Source organism: Balaenoptera ricei, chromosome 7 (genome assembly GCF_028023285.1).
Source record: "Balaenoptera ricei isolate mBalRic1 chromosome 7, mBalRic1.hap2, whole genome shotgun sequence".
Classification (NCBI taxonomy): domain Eukaryota; kingdom Metazoa; phylum Chordata; class Mammalia; order Artiodactyla; family Balaenopteridae; genus Balaenoptera; species Balaenoptera ricei.
Genome location: NC_082645.1, coordinates 15,998,178 through 16,015,006, shown reverse-complemented (window position 1 = coordinate 16,015,006; position 16,829 = coordinate 15,998,178).

The following is a 16,829-nucleotide window of genomic DNA, read 5'->3' as shown; positions in this document are numbered from 1 at the left end:
TTTGAATTATTTAGAAGTGTGTGTTTTATGTTCTAAATAAATGAGTGATAGTTTTTTATTGATTTATAAATTACTTAGAAAAAAAGTATTTTTAATGATTTTAATTCATTAAAATTTTTTGTGTCTTGCTTTATGATTTAATGTTTGATCATTTTTAATAATGTCGTGTGTGAGGATAATTTACACCTTTAATTTTCAATATAATATTCTATATATATCAAGCTTGTTTATTGTGTTGCTTAAATCTCCTGTTTCTTACTAATTGTTGTATTCCTTATCTATCAATTGCTGAGAGAGCACTGAAATCCCCCACTATTTCATCAATTGGCTTCTTTTTCCATGTAGTTCTGTCTATTTTTGCTTTGTTTGGGTGCTTACAAGTTTAGAATTGAAATATCTAGAAAATTGAATTTCTCATCATTATAATAATGGTCTTCTTCATCCCTCATATGCTATTTGTCTTGGTAGATTTTAGATGTATCTTATAAACTCTATAGCTGGATTTGTTTCTGTGTTCAATATGGAAATCTCTACATTTGCTTGGACATTGTAGTGCTTCTACATTTTTTTATTCAAATTTATTTCTACCATCTCATTTTGAGTTTTCCATTTTTCCTGCTTTTTCTGTGCTTCTTTGTTCTTATTCTTTGTATTAATTGAGGGGTCCATGTGTCTGTTTTTATTGCATTTTTAATACTCTATTTTTTATGAGGCAGAACTCTATTATATTTTGGATGCTTGGTCCTCTATTTCAATTCTTTTAGTATTATACAAGAATTTTTAGCAAACAGACAGAAAACTAGCACCCCCCAAAAAAATGTTCACATCCTGATCCTTGAAACCTGTGAATATGTTATCAGGCAAAAAGAATTTGCAAATGTGATTACAAGTTAAAATCCTTGAGGTGGAAAAATTATCCTGTATTATCCAGATGGCCAAATCTAATTGATATATTCCTTAAAAGCAAAGAATCTTTCAAGGCTAAGACTGGAGGGAAATGTGACTATAGACAAATGATGAGTGAGATGCAATAGTTTTGGCTTTGAAAGTAGAGGAAGGTGGCTGTGAGCCAAGAATGCATGCAGTCATTAGAAGAATAGTCAAGGAAATGAAATCTCCCCTATAGATTCCAGACAGAAATGCCACCCTGCCAACAACTGGATTTTAGCACAGTGAGACCTTTGTGGCACTTCTTACCACTAATTTTGTGAAAAATTGTTACAACATCAATAGAAAACTGCTTAATATACACACTTAACTAAGTACAAAATTACCTAGTATCATATGACATCAGCAAGATGGCAGATAAGGGAGCTGCAAGCCTCTGTTCCCTCATGGAAACACTAAATAGTCAACAACATATGGAACAAAATAGCCCTGTGAAATCTTTAAAAGTTGCAGCAACCAAGAAAATGCCAAACCAAGAAAAAGTCACATTCAAATCAATAGGAAAATTTGTGGTGTTTTTGCTCACCCTTGTCTTCCCCCCCACCCCAGCACAACACCATGTGATTGGGAGGAGGTGGTGCAACTCCTAGTTCTTCTCTAAGGATATAAGGAAAAGAATGGAATTTACTGGCAATGGTCTAGCTTGTCTGGGGGCTGCCCAAGGGACTGTTTTTCTGTCTTGCCTTACTAAGAGAGCTGATGGGAATGATGTCAGAGCTGGGATATCAGATTGGATATCTCAACTGAAAACTGTGTCTTGTGTCACAGTGTGTTAGGCCTTCAGAAGGTCTGCAGACCCACGAGTGCCTGTAAGAGATTACAGGCCACTCCCACCACCTGCCCCAGTCCCTTGTCACAAAATGTAGAAACAATTCTGAAGACTCAAACACCCCTTGCACCCAGAGCTGTCATGTATCTCCACACTTGTCCTACAACACTAGGCCTGGGGCCGTAGAATGCTCCAGAGTTCCCCCTCCCACTCCCCTGCAGGTGAAGGTCCTTCTTTAGGGAAGTCAGTTTATAAAGGCTGGAAGAGGTGACTGCTACTTGAATGTACAGAAATCTATGCAAGGCTACAGGGATCATGAAGAATCAGGAAAACATGCACTAGTAAAGGAACACAATAAACTTCCAGTAACTGACCCCAAAGAAATGGAAATCCACAAACTGCCTGACAAACAATTTAAAATAATTTTTCTGAAGAAGCTCAGAGACCACAAGAGAACACAGATAAACAATTTAACAAAATCAGGAAAACAATATAAGGACAAAATGAGACCTTAACAAAGAGGTAGAAAACATAAAAAAGAACTAAGTAGAAAATTTGGAGCTGAAGAATACAATGACTAAACTAAAAAAATGCAATAGAGAGTTTCAACAACAGACTCAATTAAGCAGAAGAAAATATCAGTGAACTGAAGACAGGCTGTTTAAAATGATCAAGTCAGGGGAAAGAAAAGAATGAAAAAGAATGACAATATACTATGGGACTCCATTAAAAGAAACAATATTTGCATTATGGGAGTCTCATAGGAGAAGAGAGAGATAAAGGGGAAGAAAGCTAATATTTAAAGAAATAATGGATGAAAACTTCCCAAATCTGGGAAAGATATGGACAACCAGGTACATGAAACTCAAAGGTCCCAAATAAAGTTCAACCCAAAGGAGACTTCATCAAGATACATTATAATAGAACTGTCGAAAATCAAAGACAAAGAGAAAATCTTGAAAGCAGCATAAGAAAAGAAGCTTGTCACATACAAAGGAACTTGCATAAGGCTATCAGTGGATTTCTTAGCAATAAACTTGCAGGCCTTGTAGGCCAGGAGAGTGAGATGATATATTCGAAGTGCTGAGGGAAAAAAACCTGCCAACCAAGAATTAATTTACCTGGCAAATTTGGTGAGAGTAGAACTTCAGTGTTCTTAACACACACACACACACACACACACACACACACACACACACACACACACCCCTACAGGAGGTGATAGGTATATTAATTAGTTTGATTGTGGTAATCATTTTGCAATGTATACATATATCAAAATATCACATTGTATACCTTTAAATATATACAAATTTTATTTGTCAATAATAAATAAATACATTATTAAAATAAAATAAAATGATGAAAGAAAAAAATGTCAACCAAGAAGACTATATTCAGCAAGACTATCCTTCAAAAATGAGAGAAATTAAAACATTTCCAGATAAACAATAGCTAAGGGAGTTCATTACCTGTAAAACCTGTTTTGCATGAAATGTTAAAGAGTTTAAGTTGAAATAAAAGAATGTGCAGGACTTCCCTGGTGGTGCAGTGGTTAAGAATCCACCTGCCAATGCAGGGGACACGGGTTCCAGCCCTGGTCTGGGAAGATCCCACATGCTGCGGAGCAACCAAGCCCATGCTCCACAACTACTGAGCCTATGCTCTAGAGCCCACAAGCTACTACTACTGAGCCTGTGTGCCACAACTACTGAAGCCAGCGCACCTAGAGTCCATGCTCCACAACAAGAGAAGCCACCACGATGAGAAGCTCGTGCACTACAACAAAGAGTAACCCCCGCTAGCCACAAGTAGAGAAAGCCCACGCACACCAACGAAGACCCAATGCAGCCAAAAATTTAAAAATAAATAATAAAAATAAGTTAATTATTAAAAACAATTTTTTTAAAAAGAATGTGAGACAGTAACTCAATACCATAAAAGGATACAAAGGTCTATAGTAACAGTAAAGAGTAGACAAATATAAACCTGTATTATTGTAATTTTGGTTTATAAGCACTTTTAATTCTATTATGGGATTTAAAATCCAAAATCATAAAAAATCATTAAAGGTCTATATTAATGGATACACAATGTATAAAGATACAATTTGTAATATTGTTAACATAAAGTGGTGGGCTTATAAAGGAAAACAGTTTTTTTATATCATTGAGGTTGTTATCAACATAAAAGAGTTTCTTATAGCTTTAGGATGTTTTCTCTAGCTCATATGATGACTACAACTTACTTTAAGGTCTACACCCTGATACGATGTGCCTATCCAGTAAGAAGTGGGTTCGAATGTGCCCAGTTTGTGTCAAAGGCCACTTGGGTGGGGTATTCAGACAGGTCTTCTTTGCATGAAGACCTAGTAGCATCGTGGCAAGGAGTTCATCGTGACAGAAATAGGAGTCAAAGGGGAGTGTGGGGCAAATTTGAATACAACAGGATAAGTGGTACTCACATCATCATTAGGCCTCCCTCCACTGCCAGATCCAACCACCCCCCAGCGGAGAGAACAAATTAATTTTTTTAAAAGTTACTTGTGTCTTGTTGGGAGGGAGGAGGTGCTTTCTCCACATCATCAAGGTTCCTAATGAAACAAAGGAAAGACTTCACAGGCAGTGGCCCAGAAAAGGCCTTAGCAGAAGAAGCAGAGAGGCCCCACTACACTATATGAGAACTGGCTCTGCAGGAGCTAGAATCCCAGGGGCAGCTACACTACCCTCCTGACCTTCCGTGATTTCCTAAGCTGACATCTGGTCATGTTATCCCCATCCTTAAGACTTTCCTCTGGTTCCTGTTGCTCTTCAGATGAAGATCAAACACTTTTGCTTTGGTTTCCATGCACAGTGAGATGACTACCTGGCCCATTTCAATAAATCAAATCACAGTTACACACTCTTATAGCACTTGCTTTTCCCCCAAAGCCCTTTCCTCATTTGTGATCATTTTGTGGAGTTTTTCTATTAACGTCTTATCCTAAACAAGCCAGCTCACCAACCAAATCAGTAGAGAGTCTAGCCCTGCTCTACCCTTATTCCCAGGTCATACCCAGCGTCTGGCTCAGAACAGGCATGAAAGCATGTTTCTTGATGAAGGTGTGACTACACACTGAGACAGCCTGAAGACATCCCAACTTAGTTCAAGGGATAGAGGCCTGGAAATGGAACGGACAGGAATGGGCCATCCCATGCTTCTTTGCTCGACTGCCATGATCCCCTCCCACCCCCAAATGCTGGGCTTATGCAATCACTGACTTGTTTGATATGGTTATCGCAGTTGTGTAAGGCATAAATATGACTGACACTTTAATAAAAATAATGTTGGTCACTTTCATTCATCATTTACAAAGTAAAGTTTATTTTTATTTTTGTCCATCCTCCAAACAACCCTGCAAAGGAATTATTTTTACCTGCCTTGTTCATCTTAGGAATCTGGTTATCTACAGCTGTGTAACAAATTACCTCAAAACTTAGTGACTTAAAACTTTTCTACGTCTCATGATTTTCTATGGTCAGGATTCCAGGAAGGACCTAGCTGGTGGTTGGTCTGCTCCATGACAAAGCAGCCACAGAGGTCACTGGTGGTACTCAGCTAGTGGATGTGCTGGTCTGGAGGGTCCAAGACAGCTTTATTCCCCCATATGTCTTGGGCCTTGAGGGGATGGCTGTGGGCTGGATGCACCCAGATGAGACTGAGACCAGAGAGCTGACATGTGGCCTCCCCAGATGATAGTCTTAGAGTATTTGGTCTCCTTATGCAGTGACTCAGGCTCACAAAGACTGTTCCAAGAGCCCAAGGCAGAAGCTGCAGGGCTTCAAATGGCACATTATTGACAGTCACAAAACCTCATTTCTCCTGCAGTCTCTGCATCAGACAAATCATCTCAGTCCAGCTCAGATTCAAAGGAAGAAGCCATACTTCAATCAGAGAAGCAGCACAGATTTTGCAATCATCTTTGATCTACCGCGGGGGTCATTGGCTCATCTGTGTCTGCACAGCCACTAGGAAGCAAGCCTCTGGGTGAACCAGAGGCTACGGGTTGTCCGCTACCTCTCTGTACTCTTTTGAGGGCCAGAAGCCTACTTTCTAAAAGTGGACCAATTTTCTTTTTTAGAAAAAAAAAAGATATTTAAGAGGAAACAACTTCAGTTTCGTCTCATGGAAAGGGGGAAAGAGGACGAAGATGCCAGGGGCTATCCATTAATTCCCTGGTCTGGGTTCTCTGCTGGGCCCATCTGGAGCTCTGGTAGCAGTTCCAGGCAGGCATGGGTGCTGGGCTGAAAAAGCTACTGGAAAGAAAAGATGCATGATTACAGCTGACATATCCCTAGGAGCATAATTACAAGTGACACATCCCTAGGGCCTGAAAATAAACCAGTTTGAAAAATTGAAATGAACTTACTCTGTTCTATTTCAGGCGATAAGCTTCTTTGTTGCCCTAGTACAAATGATGCCTGGAAAACTTTCTAAATTGACCTTACATGGGACATGGAAGTGTTTCCTTATGAAAACATCCTCCACGGACTGATGAAACGTTCCCAAGCCCCCACTTTCCTCCTGGTCACATGAGTTGAGATGTTTAACTCTCTTTTGAATGCTTTGAAAGTTCTGACAAACTTTAAATCTGGGGGGAAAGGGGAAGGAGCGGGGATAGGGAGAAGGAGGGGGGATAGGGAGAAGGAGGGGTCGATCCTTTCAAAAACCATTTCAGTGTGCTCTTGTATTTTGACTATCCAGCAGGAAGGGACTAGAGTCATTCTACTCTGCCAGGGAGGATTGCCAGGTGGGAGGATTTTGTCACCTACCCTCTTCACATACCTACCCCTCTTAGTTTTACAACCTTTTTCTTTTTATCTCTAATGATATCTAGTTCCAAATATGAACCTGAGATAAAAGCAAACTCCAGAAAAGTCCTGATTTGGGTGGAACTCGAATTCTATTTGGCAGTGACCTTTGAATGTGTGAGTTATCCTTTCCTAGTAGTCCCCAGCCCTCTTCTGTATGTGAGAGTCTCTGAATTTTGCTTGAAAGGATGGAGCAAATTCCTCTAGACTAAAGGGTGATCACCTTAAAGATCTCAGAGCTTCAGAAATCCTACAACAACCAGGGTCTTGGATGTTTAGAATGATGGAGAGTCAAGGAATCAGGATCGCCTGGTCCTGGGATGTTCACTTTTTGCTCAAAGGGAGCCTTGGGATTACGTGGTGCTGATTTGGGGAGCCTTACAGGGGCAGGGGGAGACAAAGCATCGGGTCTGGTCTGCCCAGCAGAGAAGCTCCACTTCCAGCAATGTTACTTAGAGGGTTCATTGCAATACTGTGTTTGAAGACCAGGTTGTTTGGCCAAAAAAAAGCAAACTGCTAACATAGGCCAATCCAGAGACTACTACTCTTTCCACTAATGATGAAGCATTCAAGCAACCACATCCTCAGGGTGATCATAGAAGTGGCAGGTGGAGGTGAGTGAAGAGAGCTGGGCTCAGAGGATGCAGGAGCTCGTAAAGCTCTAGGGCATCCACTCAACTTCGGCCCAGAGAGTCCAGAGATGAGGGATGATGGCTCACGGGGCAACCAGGGCAGGCAGGCCCTGTTATGAGTGCAGAGTCGAGGGACACCTGTGCTACCTGGGGACTGAGGAGGGGCTTCCAAGCAGAGATTGCCTTTGACTAATCTCCTGAGGGCACAGGGCAGGTGCTCCTGCAATGAATAATGTGGAAGTGGTTCTTCAGGCGGAGATCAGCAAGGCCAAGAGCCTGGGATGGCAAGACCTGCAAAGGAAAGGTTACCTAGGCTGAGTCCATCTTCTAGAAGAGGTTTGGACTGTGGTGCCAGAGAACGGAGTATGATTTCTACCTCTTCTATTTAACTGTGCTGCAATTATGACCAAGTTCTGGAGCCTTCCAGAGCCTCTGTCTCACTGTCTATCAGATGAAGTTCCCGACAAAAAGGAAACTCTGAGTAGCGGCTGAGATCAGCACCAGCACAGAGCTGGTCCACGGAGGGGCTTGGGAGGTCGTGGGGCTGTGGTCCTCACTGCCCTGGGCATGAAAGTGGAGTCTAAGAACTCAGTGAACATTCATCAATTGTTGATTGGAACTTGCTGGAATGCATGAGACTTCTGTTTTGCATAAGCACGAATAGTATAATTAGCTTGTGTATATATGTGTGTAGTATTTGCTATTTGTTTTTAATTAGCATCCACACACTTTAGCTCCTGGGAGCCTCAAAGAATAAAGTGTTTCATGTAGACACGACCCTGGGTTTATTTTCACAGAGCTTGAGCAATAACCTCTCTTGGAGATGGGAGGTTTATGGACCCAGCAGTCAAACATTCCACCAGGAAATCCATAATGACCCCTGTAGCATTGGTTACTACAAATACTCATTAACTTAAAAAATGCAAGTCAGCCATTCACAGATTGTCCATTGGATTTATCACTTAATTAACATTTTATGAGGATTGTTTGTTAAGGGTGAGAACTCAGATGAGTAGAATGGCCTTTTTTCCCTTTTGATTTCATGATGGGTTTAGAGCAAATGAGAAAACTTTGATTAGCAAATCAGCATCTGACTTAAGATATTACAGTAAGTGGTCTCCAAGGAATAGAGAAGATATTACAGTAAGTGGTCTCCAAGGAATATAGAAGAAGCACTTCAAGTATTTTTGAGGGGACAGTATTTTACAACGCAGACAAGACCTCCAAAGGTAAAGCACAAAGGTATTTATGCAAAATGCAAAGTTATCATGCCCTACATGTTCCCCTGAATTCCCTAAATAAAAGAATTTACACAAAGTTATTCATGAAACTAAGAAAATATAGGTCAGTAAAACAGTGCTGTCCTCTTCCAGTTAACTCAGTCTGTCCATCCATTCTATGAGTATCATCAAGTTCCAACCATGTGCCAGCACTGGAATAGGTGCTGGGGATTCAACAATCAATAAAACAGCCAAGACAATGTCTTGACTTTTGGTGCAGTGGGTGAGTCAGACCGTCATCAAGCAATTACACAGACAAGCAGTGGCCAGTGTAGGAAAAAAGCAGAGAGCCTGATCAGGTCTGAGAGAACAGGAAAGAGGTCTCTGAGGAGTAACATTTGAGATAATATCAAAAAGTTAACGAAAGTTACTTGGGAGAAAAGCAGAGCTTCCCAGGAGAAAGAAATGGCAAATATAAGGGCCCTGAGTGGAAGGAGCTTAAATTCTAGGGACCGACAGAAGGTTCACAGCAGCAGAGAAGTTTCTTGTGGTGGAAAAAGGCACTCAGAAGCAGGAGAAGTTGGGGGATGAACCTATAGCCTTCTAGATATTTTATGGATGGTCTACAAGTACATCCTTGGAGCAACCGGAAGTGATTAGTTCAGCTGGGGTCCTCTAGGAAGTAGGCACTAAACAGAGTTAGAAGTGCAAACAGTTTACTGGGTGTAATACCTGTGGATGATAAAGGGGAGAGGGAAAGTGAACCAGAATAGTCAGGGAGGGTCCCACACCTGGTGCAGCGTAGTTGTCACTCAGCATAATTCCTATGAGATTCATCCAAGTTGTTGCATGTATCAAGAGTTTGTTCCTTTTTATTTCTTAGTAGCATCCCATGGTATATAAGTACAACAGTTTAACTACTCACCCATTTGAGGATATACAGATTGTTTCCAATTTTTAGCTATTACGAATACAGCTACTATGAACATTCATGAATGGATTTTTGTGTGAATATGAATTTTTATTTCTCTAGTATGAATGCCCAGAAGTGCTATTGTTGGGTCATGAGGTAGCTGCATGTTAAGTATTACAAGAACTGCTAAACTATTTTGCAGTAAGGTTTACCATTTTACATTTTCACCAGCAATACATGAGTGATCAAATTTCTTCACATCCTCACCGGCATCTGTGCTGTCACAATTTTTATTTTAGCCATTCTGTTAGGTTTGCAGCGATATTTTATCATCCCTTTTAATTTACATTTCCCTAATCGTTAATGCTGTTGAACATACTTTCATATGCTTATTTTTCATCTGTATATCTTCTTTGGTGAAAGGTCTATTCATGTCTTTTGTCCATTTTCAAATTGTATTATTTGTTTTTTAACCAATGAGCTTTAAAAGTTCTCTGTCTTTTCTAGGTAATAGTCCTTTGTCAGACATGAGGTTTGCAGATATTTTCTCTCATCTTGTAGCTTATCTTTCCATCTTCTTAACAGGGTCTTTCCCAGAACAAAACTTTATATTTCAATGAAATCCAATATTATCAGTTTTTCCTTTTATGGACTATGCTCTTGGTATCAAATCTAAGAACTCTTTCCTTGTTCTGGATTCCAAAGATTTTCTCTTACGTTCTCTTGTAAAACTTTTATAGTTTTACATTAAAGTATATGATCGGTTTTGAGTTACTTCTATATAAGGTGTGAGGTTTAGGTTGAGTTTTACTTATCTTCTGGCCTTTGGATGCCTTGCTCTTCAGTATCAATCTGTGGGAAGGCTCTCCTTCCTCCTTTGAATTGCTTTCAGACCTTTGTTGAAAATCAGTCATGAGTGACGTCATCAAAAATTGTGGAGTAATGAACTCCAAAATCCCATCCCTCCACTATGATTAAGCTGGTAAAAACTGCCAGAATCGACTTTCTCACAGCTCTGGAATCTACAACAAAATTTACAGCATCCAGGGGGGTGCTTAATGAAGAAAGAGGCTGCTGAATTTTGGTAAGAGAGTATTCTGGAGTTTTAACTTACCCTTCTACTCTTCCCCACTCCCCAGCTCCAGGGCTGTGAGAAGAGGGAAGGAAGAGAGAATGCCAGGAGGGAAAAGCACAGGGACAAGGTTGTAAGTTTCACTGGGGTTGCAAGATATTTGAAGGAGAGACCCAGTGGTTAGATCAAGGGACTTTGGAATTAAAATTATAGAAAGTTTCAGTGATTGGTAAAGACAAATTCAGAGATACTAGCCTAGAAGTGTATCTGTATTTTTCCCCAGTCTATAATCTTCTGGCTTCACTTCCTTCCCTATTTAATGGGGTCTCATGCATGGTCAGTGCCCTCAGCCCCTTTGTAACCCTGTCCTAATGCACCTTCCCTACTAAACCATTTCCTGGGTCTATCTCACCGTCTGTCTTTTCCACCTCAACACCCATGCTGCCAGGCTAACGTGGAAACTTAAATTCATGACTCTAGTCTCAGTTTGGCTTACCATTTCTTCCACCTGCTCCCAACTCACCCCCACTCTCTTTATCCACAGCAGTTCCTCTCACCTTCTTCGCCGCCTATCTTGGTCTTACCAGATGGATGGTCCTACCTTCTCACTCACACGTGAGAATTCCTGAAGTACACATCCTATTCAAAAGACAGATATATCTGGCCTGGTCTTATCTTCTATCTAGTCTACATCCCCAACAATTATTCATTAGAATGTAACATTTTTATTACTAAAGTCATATATTTTCATTACAGAAATGGTGGAGCAGTGAAGCCAGGTCAATGGGGCAAGAAGTCATGGGATTGAGAAGCCAGGGTTAGGGCCTCTGGATGGATGTAAAAATCTCCAGGAACTCTGACAGTTGGAGGACAGAATGACAGACAGGAGATGAGCCATCGGGATGGTTGGCAGCCAGGAGAGCTGACTGCAAGGAGGCTGAGGGGTCAGGAGGGTGTGGGTCTCCTCACCACTACCCAGGGAGGTGTGGAGCCAGGGCAGGATGCCTCAGCTGGGCCTCATGGAGTCCCCATCGAGTCCAGGACAATATCATGTGTGTCCTGGATATTTTCCTCAAGACCTCTTTATTATCACTGCAGTTGGGTCTTTTCCTCTGTCCTGCCTCTGTTTCCTTCCTTATGTCACAGATCACCTGTCCCTTGAGTCACAGATATTGATGGTCCCCATTGATGACCATGCCGACACCCTCTGCAAATCCACATGCCTGGTGGTGATCTCCCTCGGGTCTCATCCGCACACAGGCTAAGCCCCATGTGCCCACATCACCCAAGGTGAAGCTCGTGGTCATAAGCCTGGATTTCCCCCATGGCCCTCAACTTCTTCTCACTCTTACCTGTGACCATTACCCCAGTCATGCTCAGAACATGCTCACTCACCATCTTCTAACCTGGCCTCCAGGATGCCTTGGCTTATCCTTCAATTCCAACCCAGACTCACCCCTTCCACAGGGCTTCCCTGACCCAGCCCTCCCCAGACGAGGGCTTCCTCCTCTCTCAACACCTCTAGTACCTGTTGGTGGGCATCGCATGTTCGGTTACAGTTGTCAACGTCTCTCAACCCCAGAGGAGGGCTCCTGCAGGGCACCACAGAGATGTGCAGAACATTTCCAGAACTGGTTGGGAGAAGCAGAGAGGAAAGGAGGGGGAGAAAGAGGGGAAAGGGAAGGGAGGAGGGGACAGGGGCAGGTGGTAAGGAAGAGGAAGTAAGGGAGGTAGGGAGGGGAAGAGGGAGGGAGAGACAGATGGAGGGTGGTGGAGTAGGGGGAAAGTAGTTCTCCCTGCTAGTCATGTTGGAGCCTGGGAGGACCCCACCGCCATCCTGACATTCCAGCACTTTTCCTGGGCCAGGACTCTGGCAGCACAGATGGCTGGCCCTGTGAGGGGAGCCAGCAGGCAGTGGCAGTCAAGCCTGCAGCCTCACATCCAGGTCCCCTTGCCCCGCCCCATCCTTGTATGCTGGGCCACAGGAGCACACGAGCCTCTGCTCCCAGCCTCAGCCCCACACAGCCCCTCAACTCTTCTCTCTGAAGAATCTGCTGACCCTGTGATACCAGCCAAGCATAAAGAGGCTACACCTTGGTCAATGAGAGCCACAGGTATTACAGTCACAGGGTGCTGGCATCCTCCAGGCATGAAGGTAGGGGGCAGCAGCTTCTGCACAAAGGCAAGCCAGGCAGGGGGCAGCAGCTCCAACTCACACACCACCATCGTGCCCTTCCTCCTCTAGGGTGATGGGGAGAAGAGAAGTCGTGGCTCTTCGAGCCGAGGCTACATGAATCAGCTGGCTGTGGCCCAGCACCTTCTGAGGACAGTGCTGGCCCGTAGTTAGGAAGGAACATCCCTGGGAGTCATATCACCAGGGTTCAGACCCCAGGCCCCATCCCTTCCTGAGTTACCTAAGTGCATGGCCTTACCTCCCTCTGCCTCAATCCTGCACCTGTAAAGGGGGTGATGATAGAACATACTCACTAAGTTATGCTAGAGGTTGAATGAGCCAATGGGTGGGAATCCCTCTGCATGGTCCGTTGTTGGTGTAAACCCAACACATGTGGTCTGGACCCCTGTCTTCTCCATGCATCACCCCAAGGTGCACTGAGACTTCTCTGCAGCTGAGAGTTCCCAGACTTGAATGATACTCCAGGGGATGTTGGCCAGTTCTCTCTCAGGGAGGCTATTGACAATGCTATTTTACTAGAAGGGGACTTGCCCTAGGTAAGTGGGTACAAAATGGTCATCTGGGAGCCTAAAAATATAGATTCTTACTTCCTAAACCCAGAGGTTCTGATTCTGGAGATCTGGAATAGGTCTGGAAATCTGTTTAAAGAAGCTCACAAGGTGATCTTGATGTTCAGCCAAGTTTAATGGATTTAATGGCTAGATGACCCGTAAGAAGCCAAGTTTCCATTCTTCAGGGCAGCCTCTCTCTCAGCACCAAGCTCTTCCCCAACGCTGGCACACATACCACACCTCAGATCCCTGTACTTCAGCAGTGTAATTGAGAGTGGCTGGCTTATATGAGAGTCCAGATCTAAGAGATGCTGGTCCAGCTTCAGCGGCTTGGGCTCCTCCACAGGCCAGGCTCGCTTTCTCAGCAGCTCTGTGAGAACCAGGTCAGCTTCCTGGAGATCTGCTGGCCTGGAAGAGCAGTCTCCTTGAGAAAGAATCATTCACTCCCTGGCCACTGCTCCAACCAGGGAGGGAAGTGAGGGCATCCCTTTCAACTAACGTCTCATGCACTAGCCTTGCTGCCTCTGCCTGGCAGGAGGTTCTTGCTGATGAGGAGACTTCAGCTGGCAGAAATCTGGAATGGTGATGACAAGAATTGCTTCTTGCCCTGGGATTGGTTTCCTGGCAAAGTAATTAGTGGTAAAATTCAGGATAATCATTTCCCTTCTTTGCATCTGACATTCCGCAGAATCCCAGGGTAACGTACAGAAGGGAGTCCCTCGGCTGCTACTTTGATTTCAAGCAAAATGGAAGTGAAAAAGGTTCCCATCACAGATGCAAACTTCAGTGTGCCCGTGGTATGGTCAGATGGCCCATGTCCCAGAGGACAAGAGGTATAGCAGGAAGAAACTTTACCTGAAATGGATGAGGTCTGGGTTCCCATCCTATCTTGACTTGGTATTGCTGATTGCCCTTGGACTGATCACGTCCCTGCTAAGGACCCTGGATCCTCATCTGTAAAACAATAGTGTGAGAGGAGATGGTCTCCAGGCTTCCCAGACTCTAAAACTTATGGCTTGTGAACCACTGAAAAATTTCTAAACAAAATATTAAGGCATGTGAAATCACTTTGTCTTAACTCAACCCATGTTGTAGGTAACTGAGAGCTGTTCTGGGGAGACAGGAATGAAACAGGCTTGGCACATGTCTGATGAGTAGCTACATCAGATGGATTACAATGCTGGAAGCATAAGACTGGTGGTAGGTGGACCAGAGACTAGTTATGAGTCGGTATTATTTAGGATGCTTTTGGCAACAAGAAATAGAAAACCCTACTGAAAATGAATTAAACCCTGAAAGTAGTTATTGTTTATTTAAGAAGAATTTTGGGTTAACTCAGCAACTCAATGATGTGATCAGGCTTTTTCAATTTTCTTATTCCTCATCATCTAGGTTGGTTATGTTTCCCCTCATGGTTACTAGACAGCTGTCAGTGATCCAGGCATCACACTATCATACAACATGTCCTGAGCAGGAAACAGTGGAGGCTAAAGGCAGAGATTTAACCTCAGTCACTCCCATCATGAGTCATCTTAAGTTTCACTGGCCAGATACTACACAGGGTTATTCATAGACTCATTTTCCCCTGCCCCTCTCCACTAATCACAACTACAAACCATGGAAACAATACAGGACACAACCAAAGCAGAACTCTGAAAGTGGAAGAGGAAGGTAAGCTGGTTTGAGACCTCGGGGATGAAGGAACAGCAGCAGGAAGTCTTACAACCTCCCACCCAAAGAAAGAAGGCAACCCAGACCCCTAACCTAGCAATAGAGGGCAGCCCAGGTAGGCTCATTACTCACCAGGATCAAACAGGAGTCACACCCAACAACATAAGGCAAGTCAACACTCTAGCAAGGGGATCAGGTGAGCCACCCATCAGAAACAAAGGGCCACTGGACACACTCTTCTTTGCCATTAGGCCTGGATCCCCCTTTCCACTGAGAGATGCTGAGGTGGATGAGTGGGAAGAGCCAACAAGAAAGCTACAGCAGGTGGCCTGGTCTAGGAAATCTCTTTGTCCCTATGGGCTCAAGACTCTCCTCCCCCACCCAGAGGCAGGGGTCATCAAGGGCACTGGTAGGAGGATCCCACGACCCCACTAACCAAGTCATAGCCCAACCTGTAGAGATCACTCCACCCCTCAGGCAGCACCAACAGGAAGCCACAGGAGAGCCAGCAACAACACGTGAACACATCAGGCAAAAATAATTCTGCAACAGCTCAGAAAATTAAACAGAAATTGAAACTACAACCTGCATGCTAAGCCTGCGCAGGTGACTGCCTGTTAAAAGCATAAAATTTAAATAGTACCCAACACACTCCTGAAAAATAGACAAAATGTCCAAGATGCAATAAAAAATCACCTGTATGCCAAAAACCAAGACAATCACAATTTGAATGAGAAAAGGTAATCAGCTTACACCAATACTAAAATGAATCAAATGTTGGAATTATCAGCCAAGGATTTTAAAGCAATCATTGTAAAAGTGCCTCAACATACAATTACAAACTCTCTTGAAAAAAAATGAAAAACAAAAAAGGAAAAAAATAGATGTTATAAAAAGGAACCAAAGGGAGATTATAGTACTGAAAAAATCAGTAACAGAAATGAATGGGTTCAAGTAGAAGAGAAATGATGAGGGTTAGAGTCAGTGAACTTGAAGACACATCAATAGAATTCACCCAAACTGAACAATAGTGAAAACCTAGACTGAAAAAAAAAACAAAAACAGGGCCTCAGGGACCTTTGGAAAAATAACAAAATTCCCAACAATGTATCGTCAGAGTCCCAGAAGGAGAAAGGAGAAAGGCCTGAAAGTATTTGAAGAAATAATGTAATGGCTGACAACATCCTAAATTTGGTGAAAAACACAAACCTAGAGATCCAGTAAACTGAGGAAACCACAAACAGGATATAAACAAAGAAATCTATGCCAAGACACATCATAATTTCACCTAAAGACAAAGGAAATATCTTGAAAGAAGTCAGAGAGAAATGATGTGTTACATATATGGGAGAACACCAATTGAATGACAGCAGATTTCTCATCTGAAACCATGGAGGCCATGAAGAGGTGGCACACTATTTTTCAAATGCTGAAAGAAAAGAACTCTCAACCACAAATTCTATAGCTGGTGAAATTATCCTTCAAGAATAAAGGGGAAATAAAAACATTCTCAGATGAAAGAAAACTGAAGGAATTTGCCACTAGTAGATGTACCTTTAAAGAATAGCTAAAAGAAGTTTATTTAAACAGAAAGAAAATTATAGAAGAAGGAACTTTGGATCATCAGGAAGGAAGAGGGAACAATGAAAAGAGCAGAAATAATATACCACATTTTGGCTTTTAAGTTTTATAAGTTATATTTGATGATTGAAATAAAAATTATAACACCATCTGACACCACAGATATGATATTTAAGTGAGGAAGGAAAACAGATCTAAAGGAAAGTGAGGTTTCCAGACTTCCCTTGATGTAGCAAAGTGTTGATACCAGTAGAGTATTATAAGTCACATGTGTATATTATAATACTCAACCATTAAGAAAATTGTACAAAGATATATCTCAAAAACACTATAAATAAATTAAGATGTAGTCCCAAAAAAATTTTCAAGTAACCTGCAGGAAGGCAAGAAAAGAGAAACAGTAATGAGAACAAGAAGCAAATAAAAAA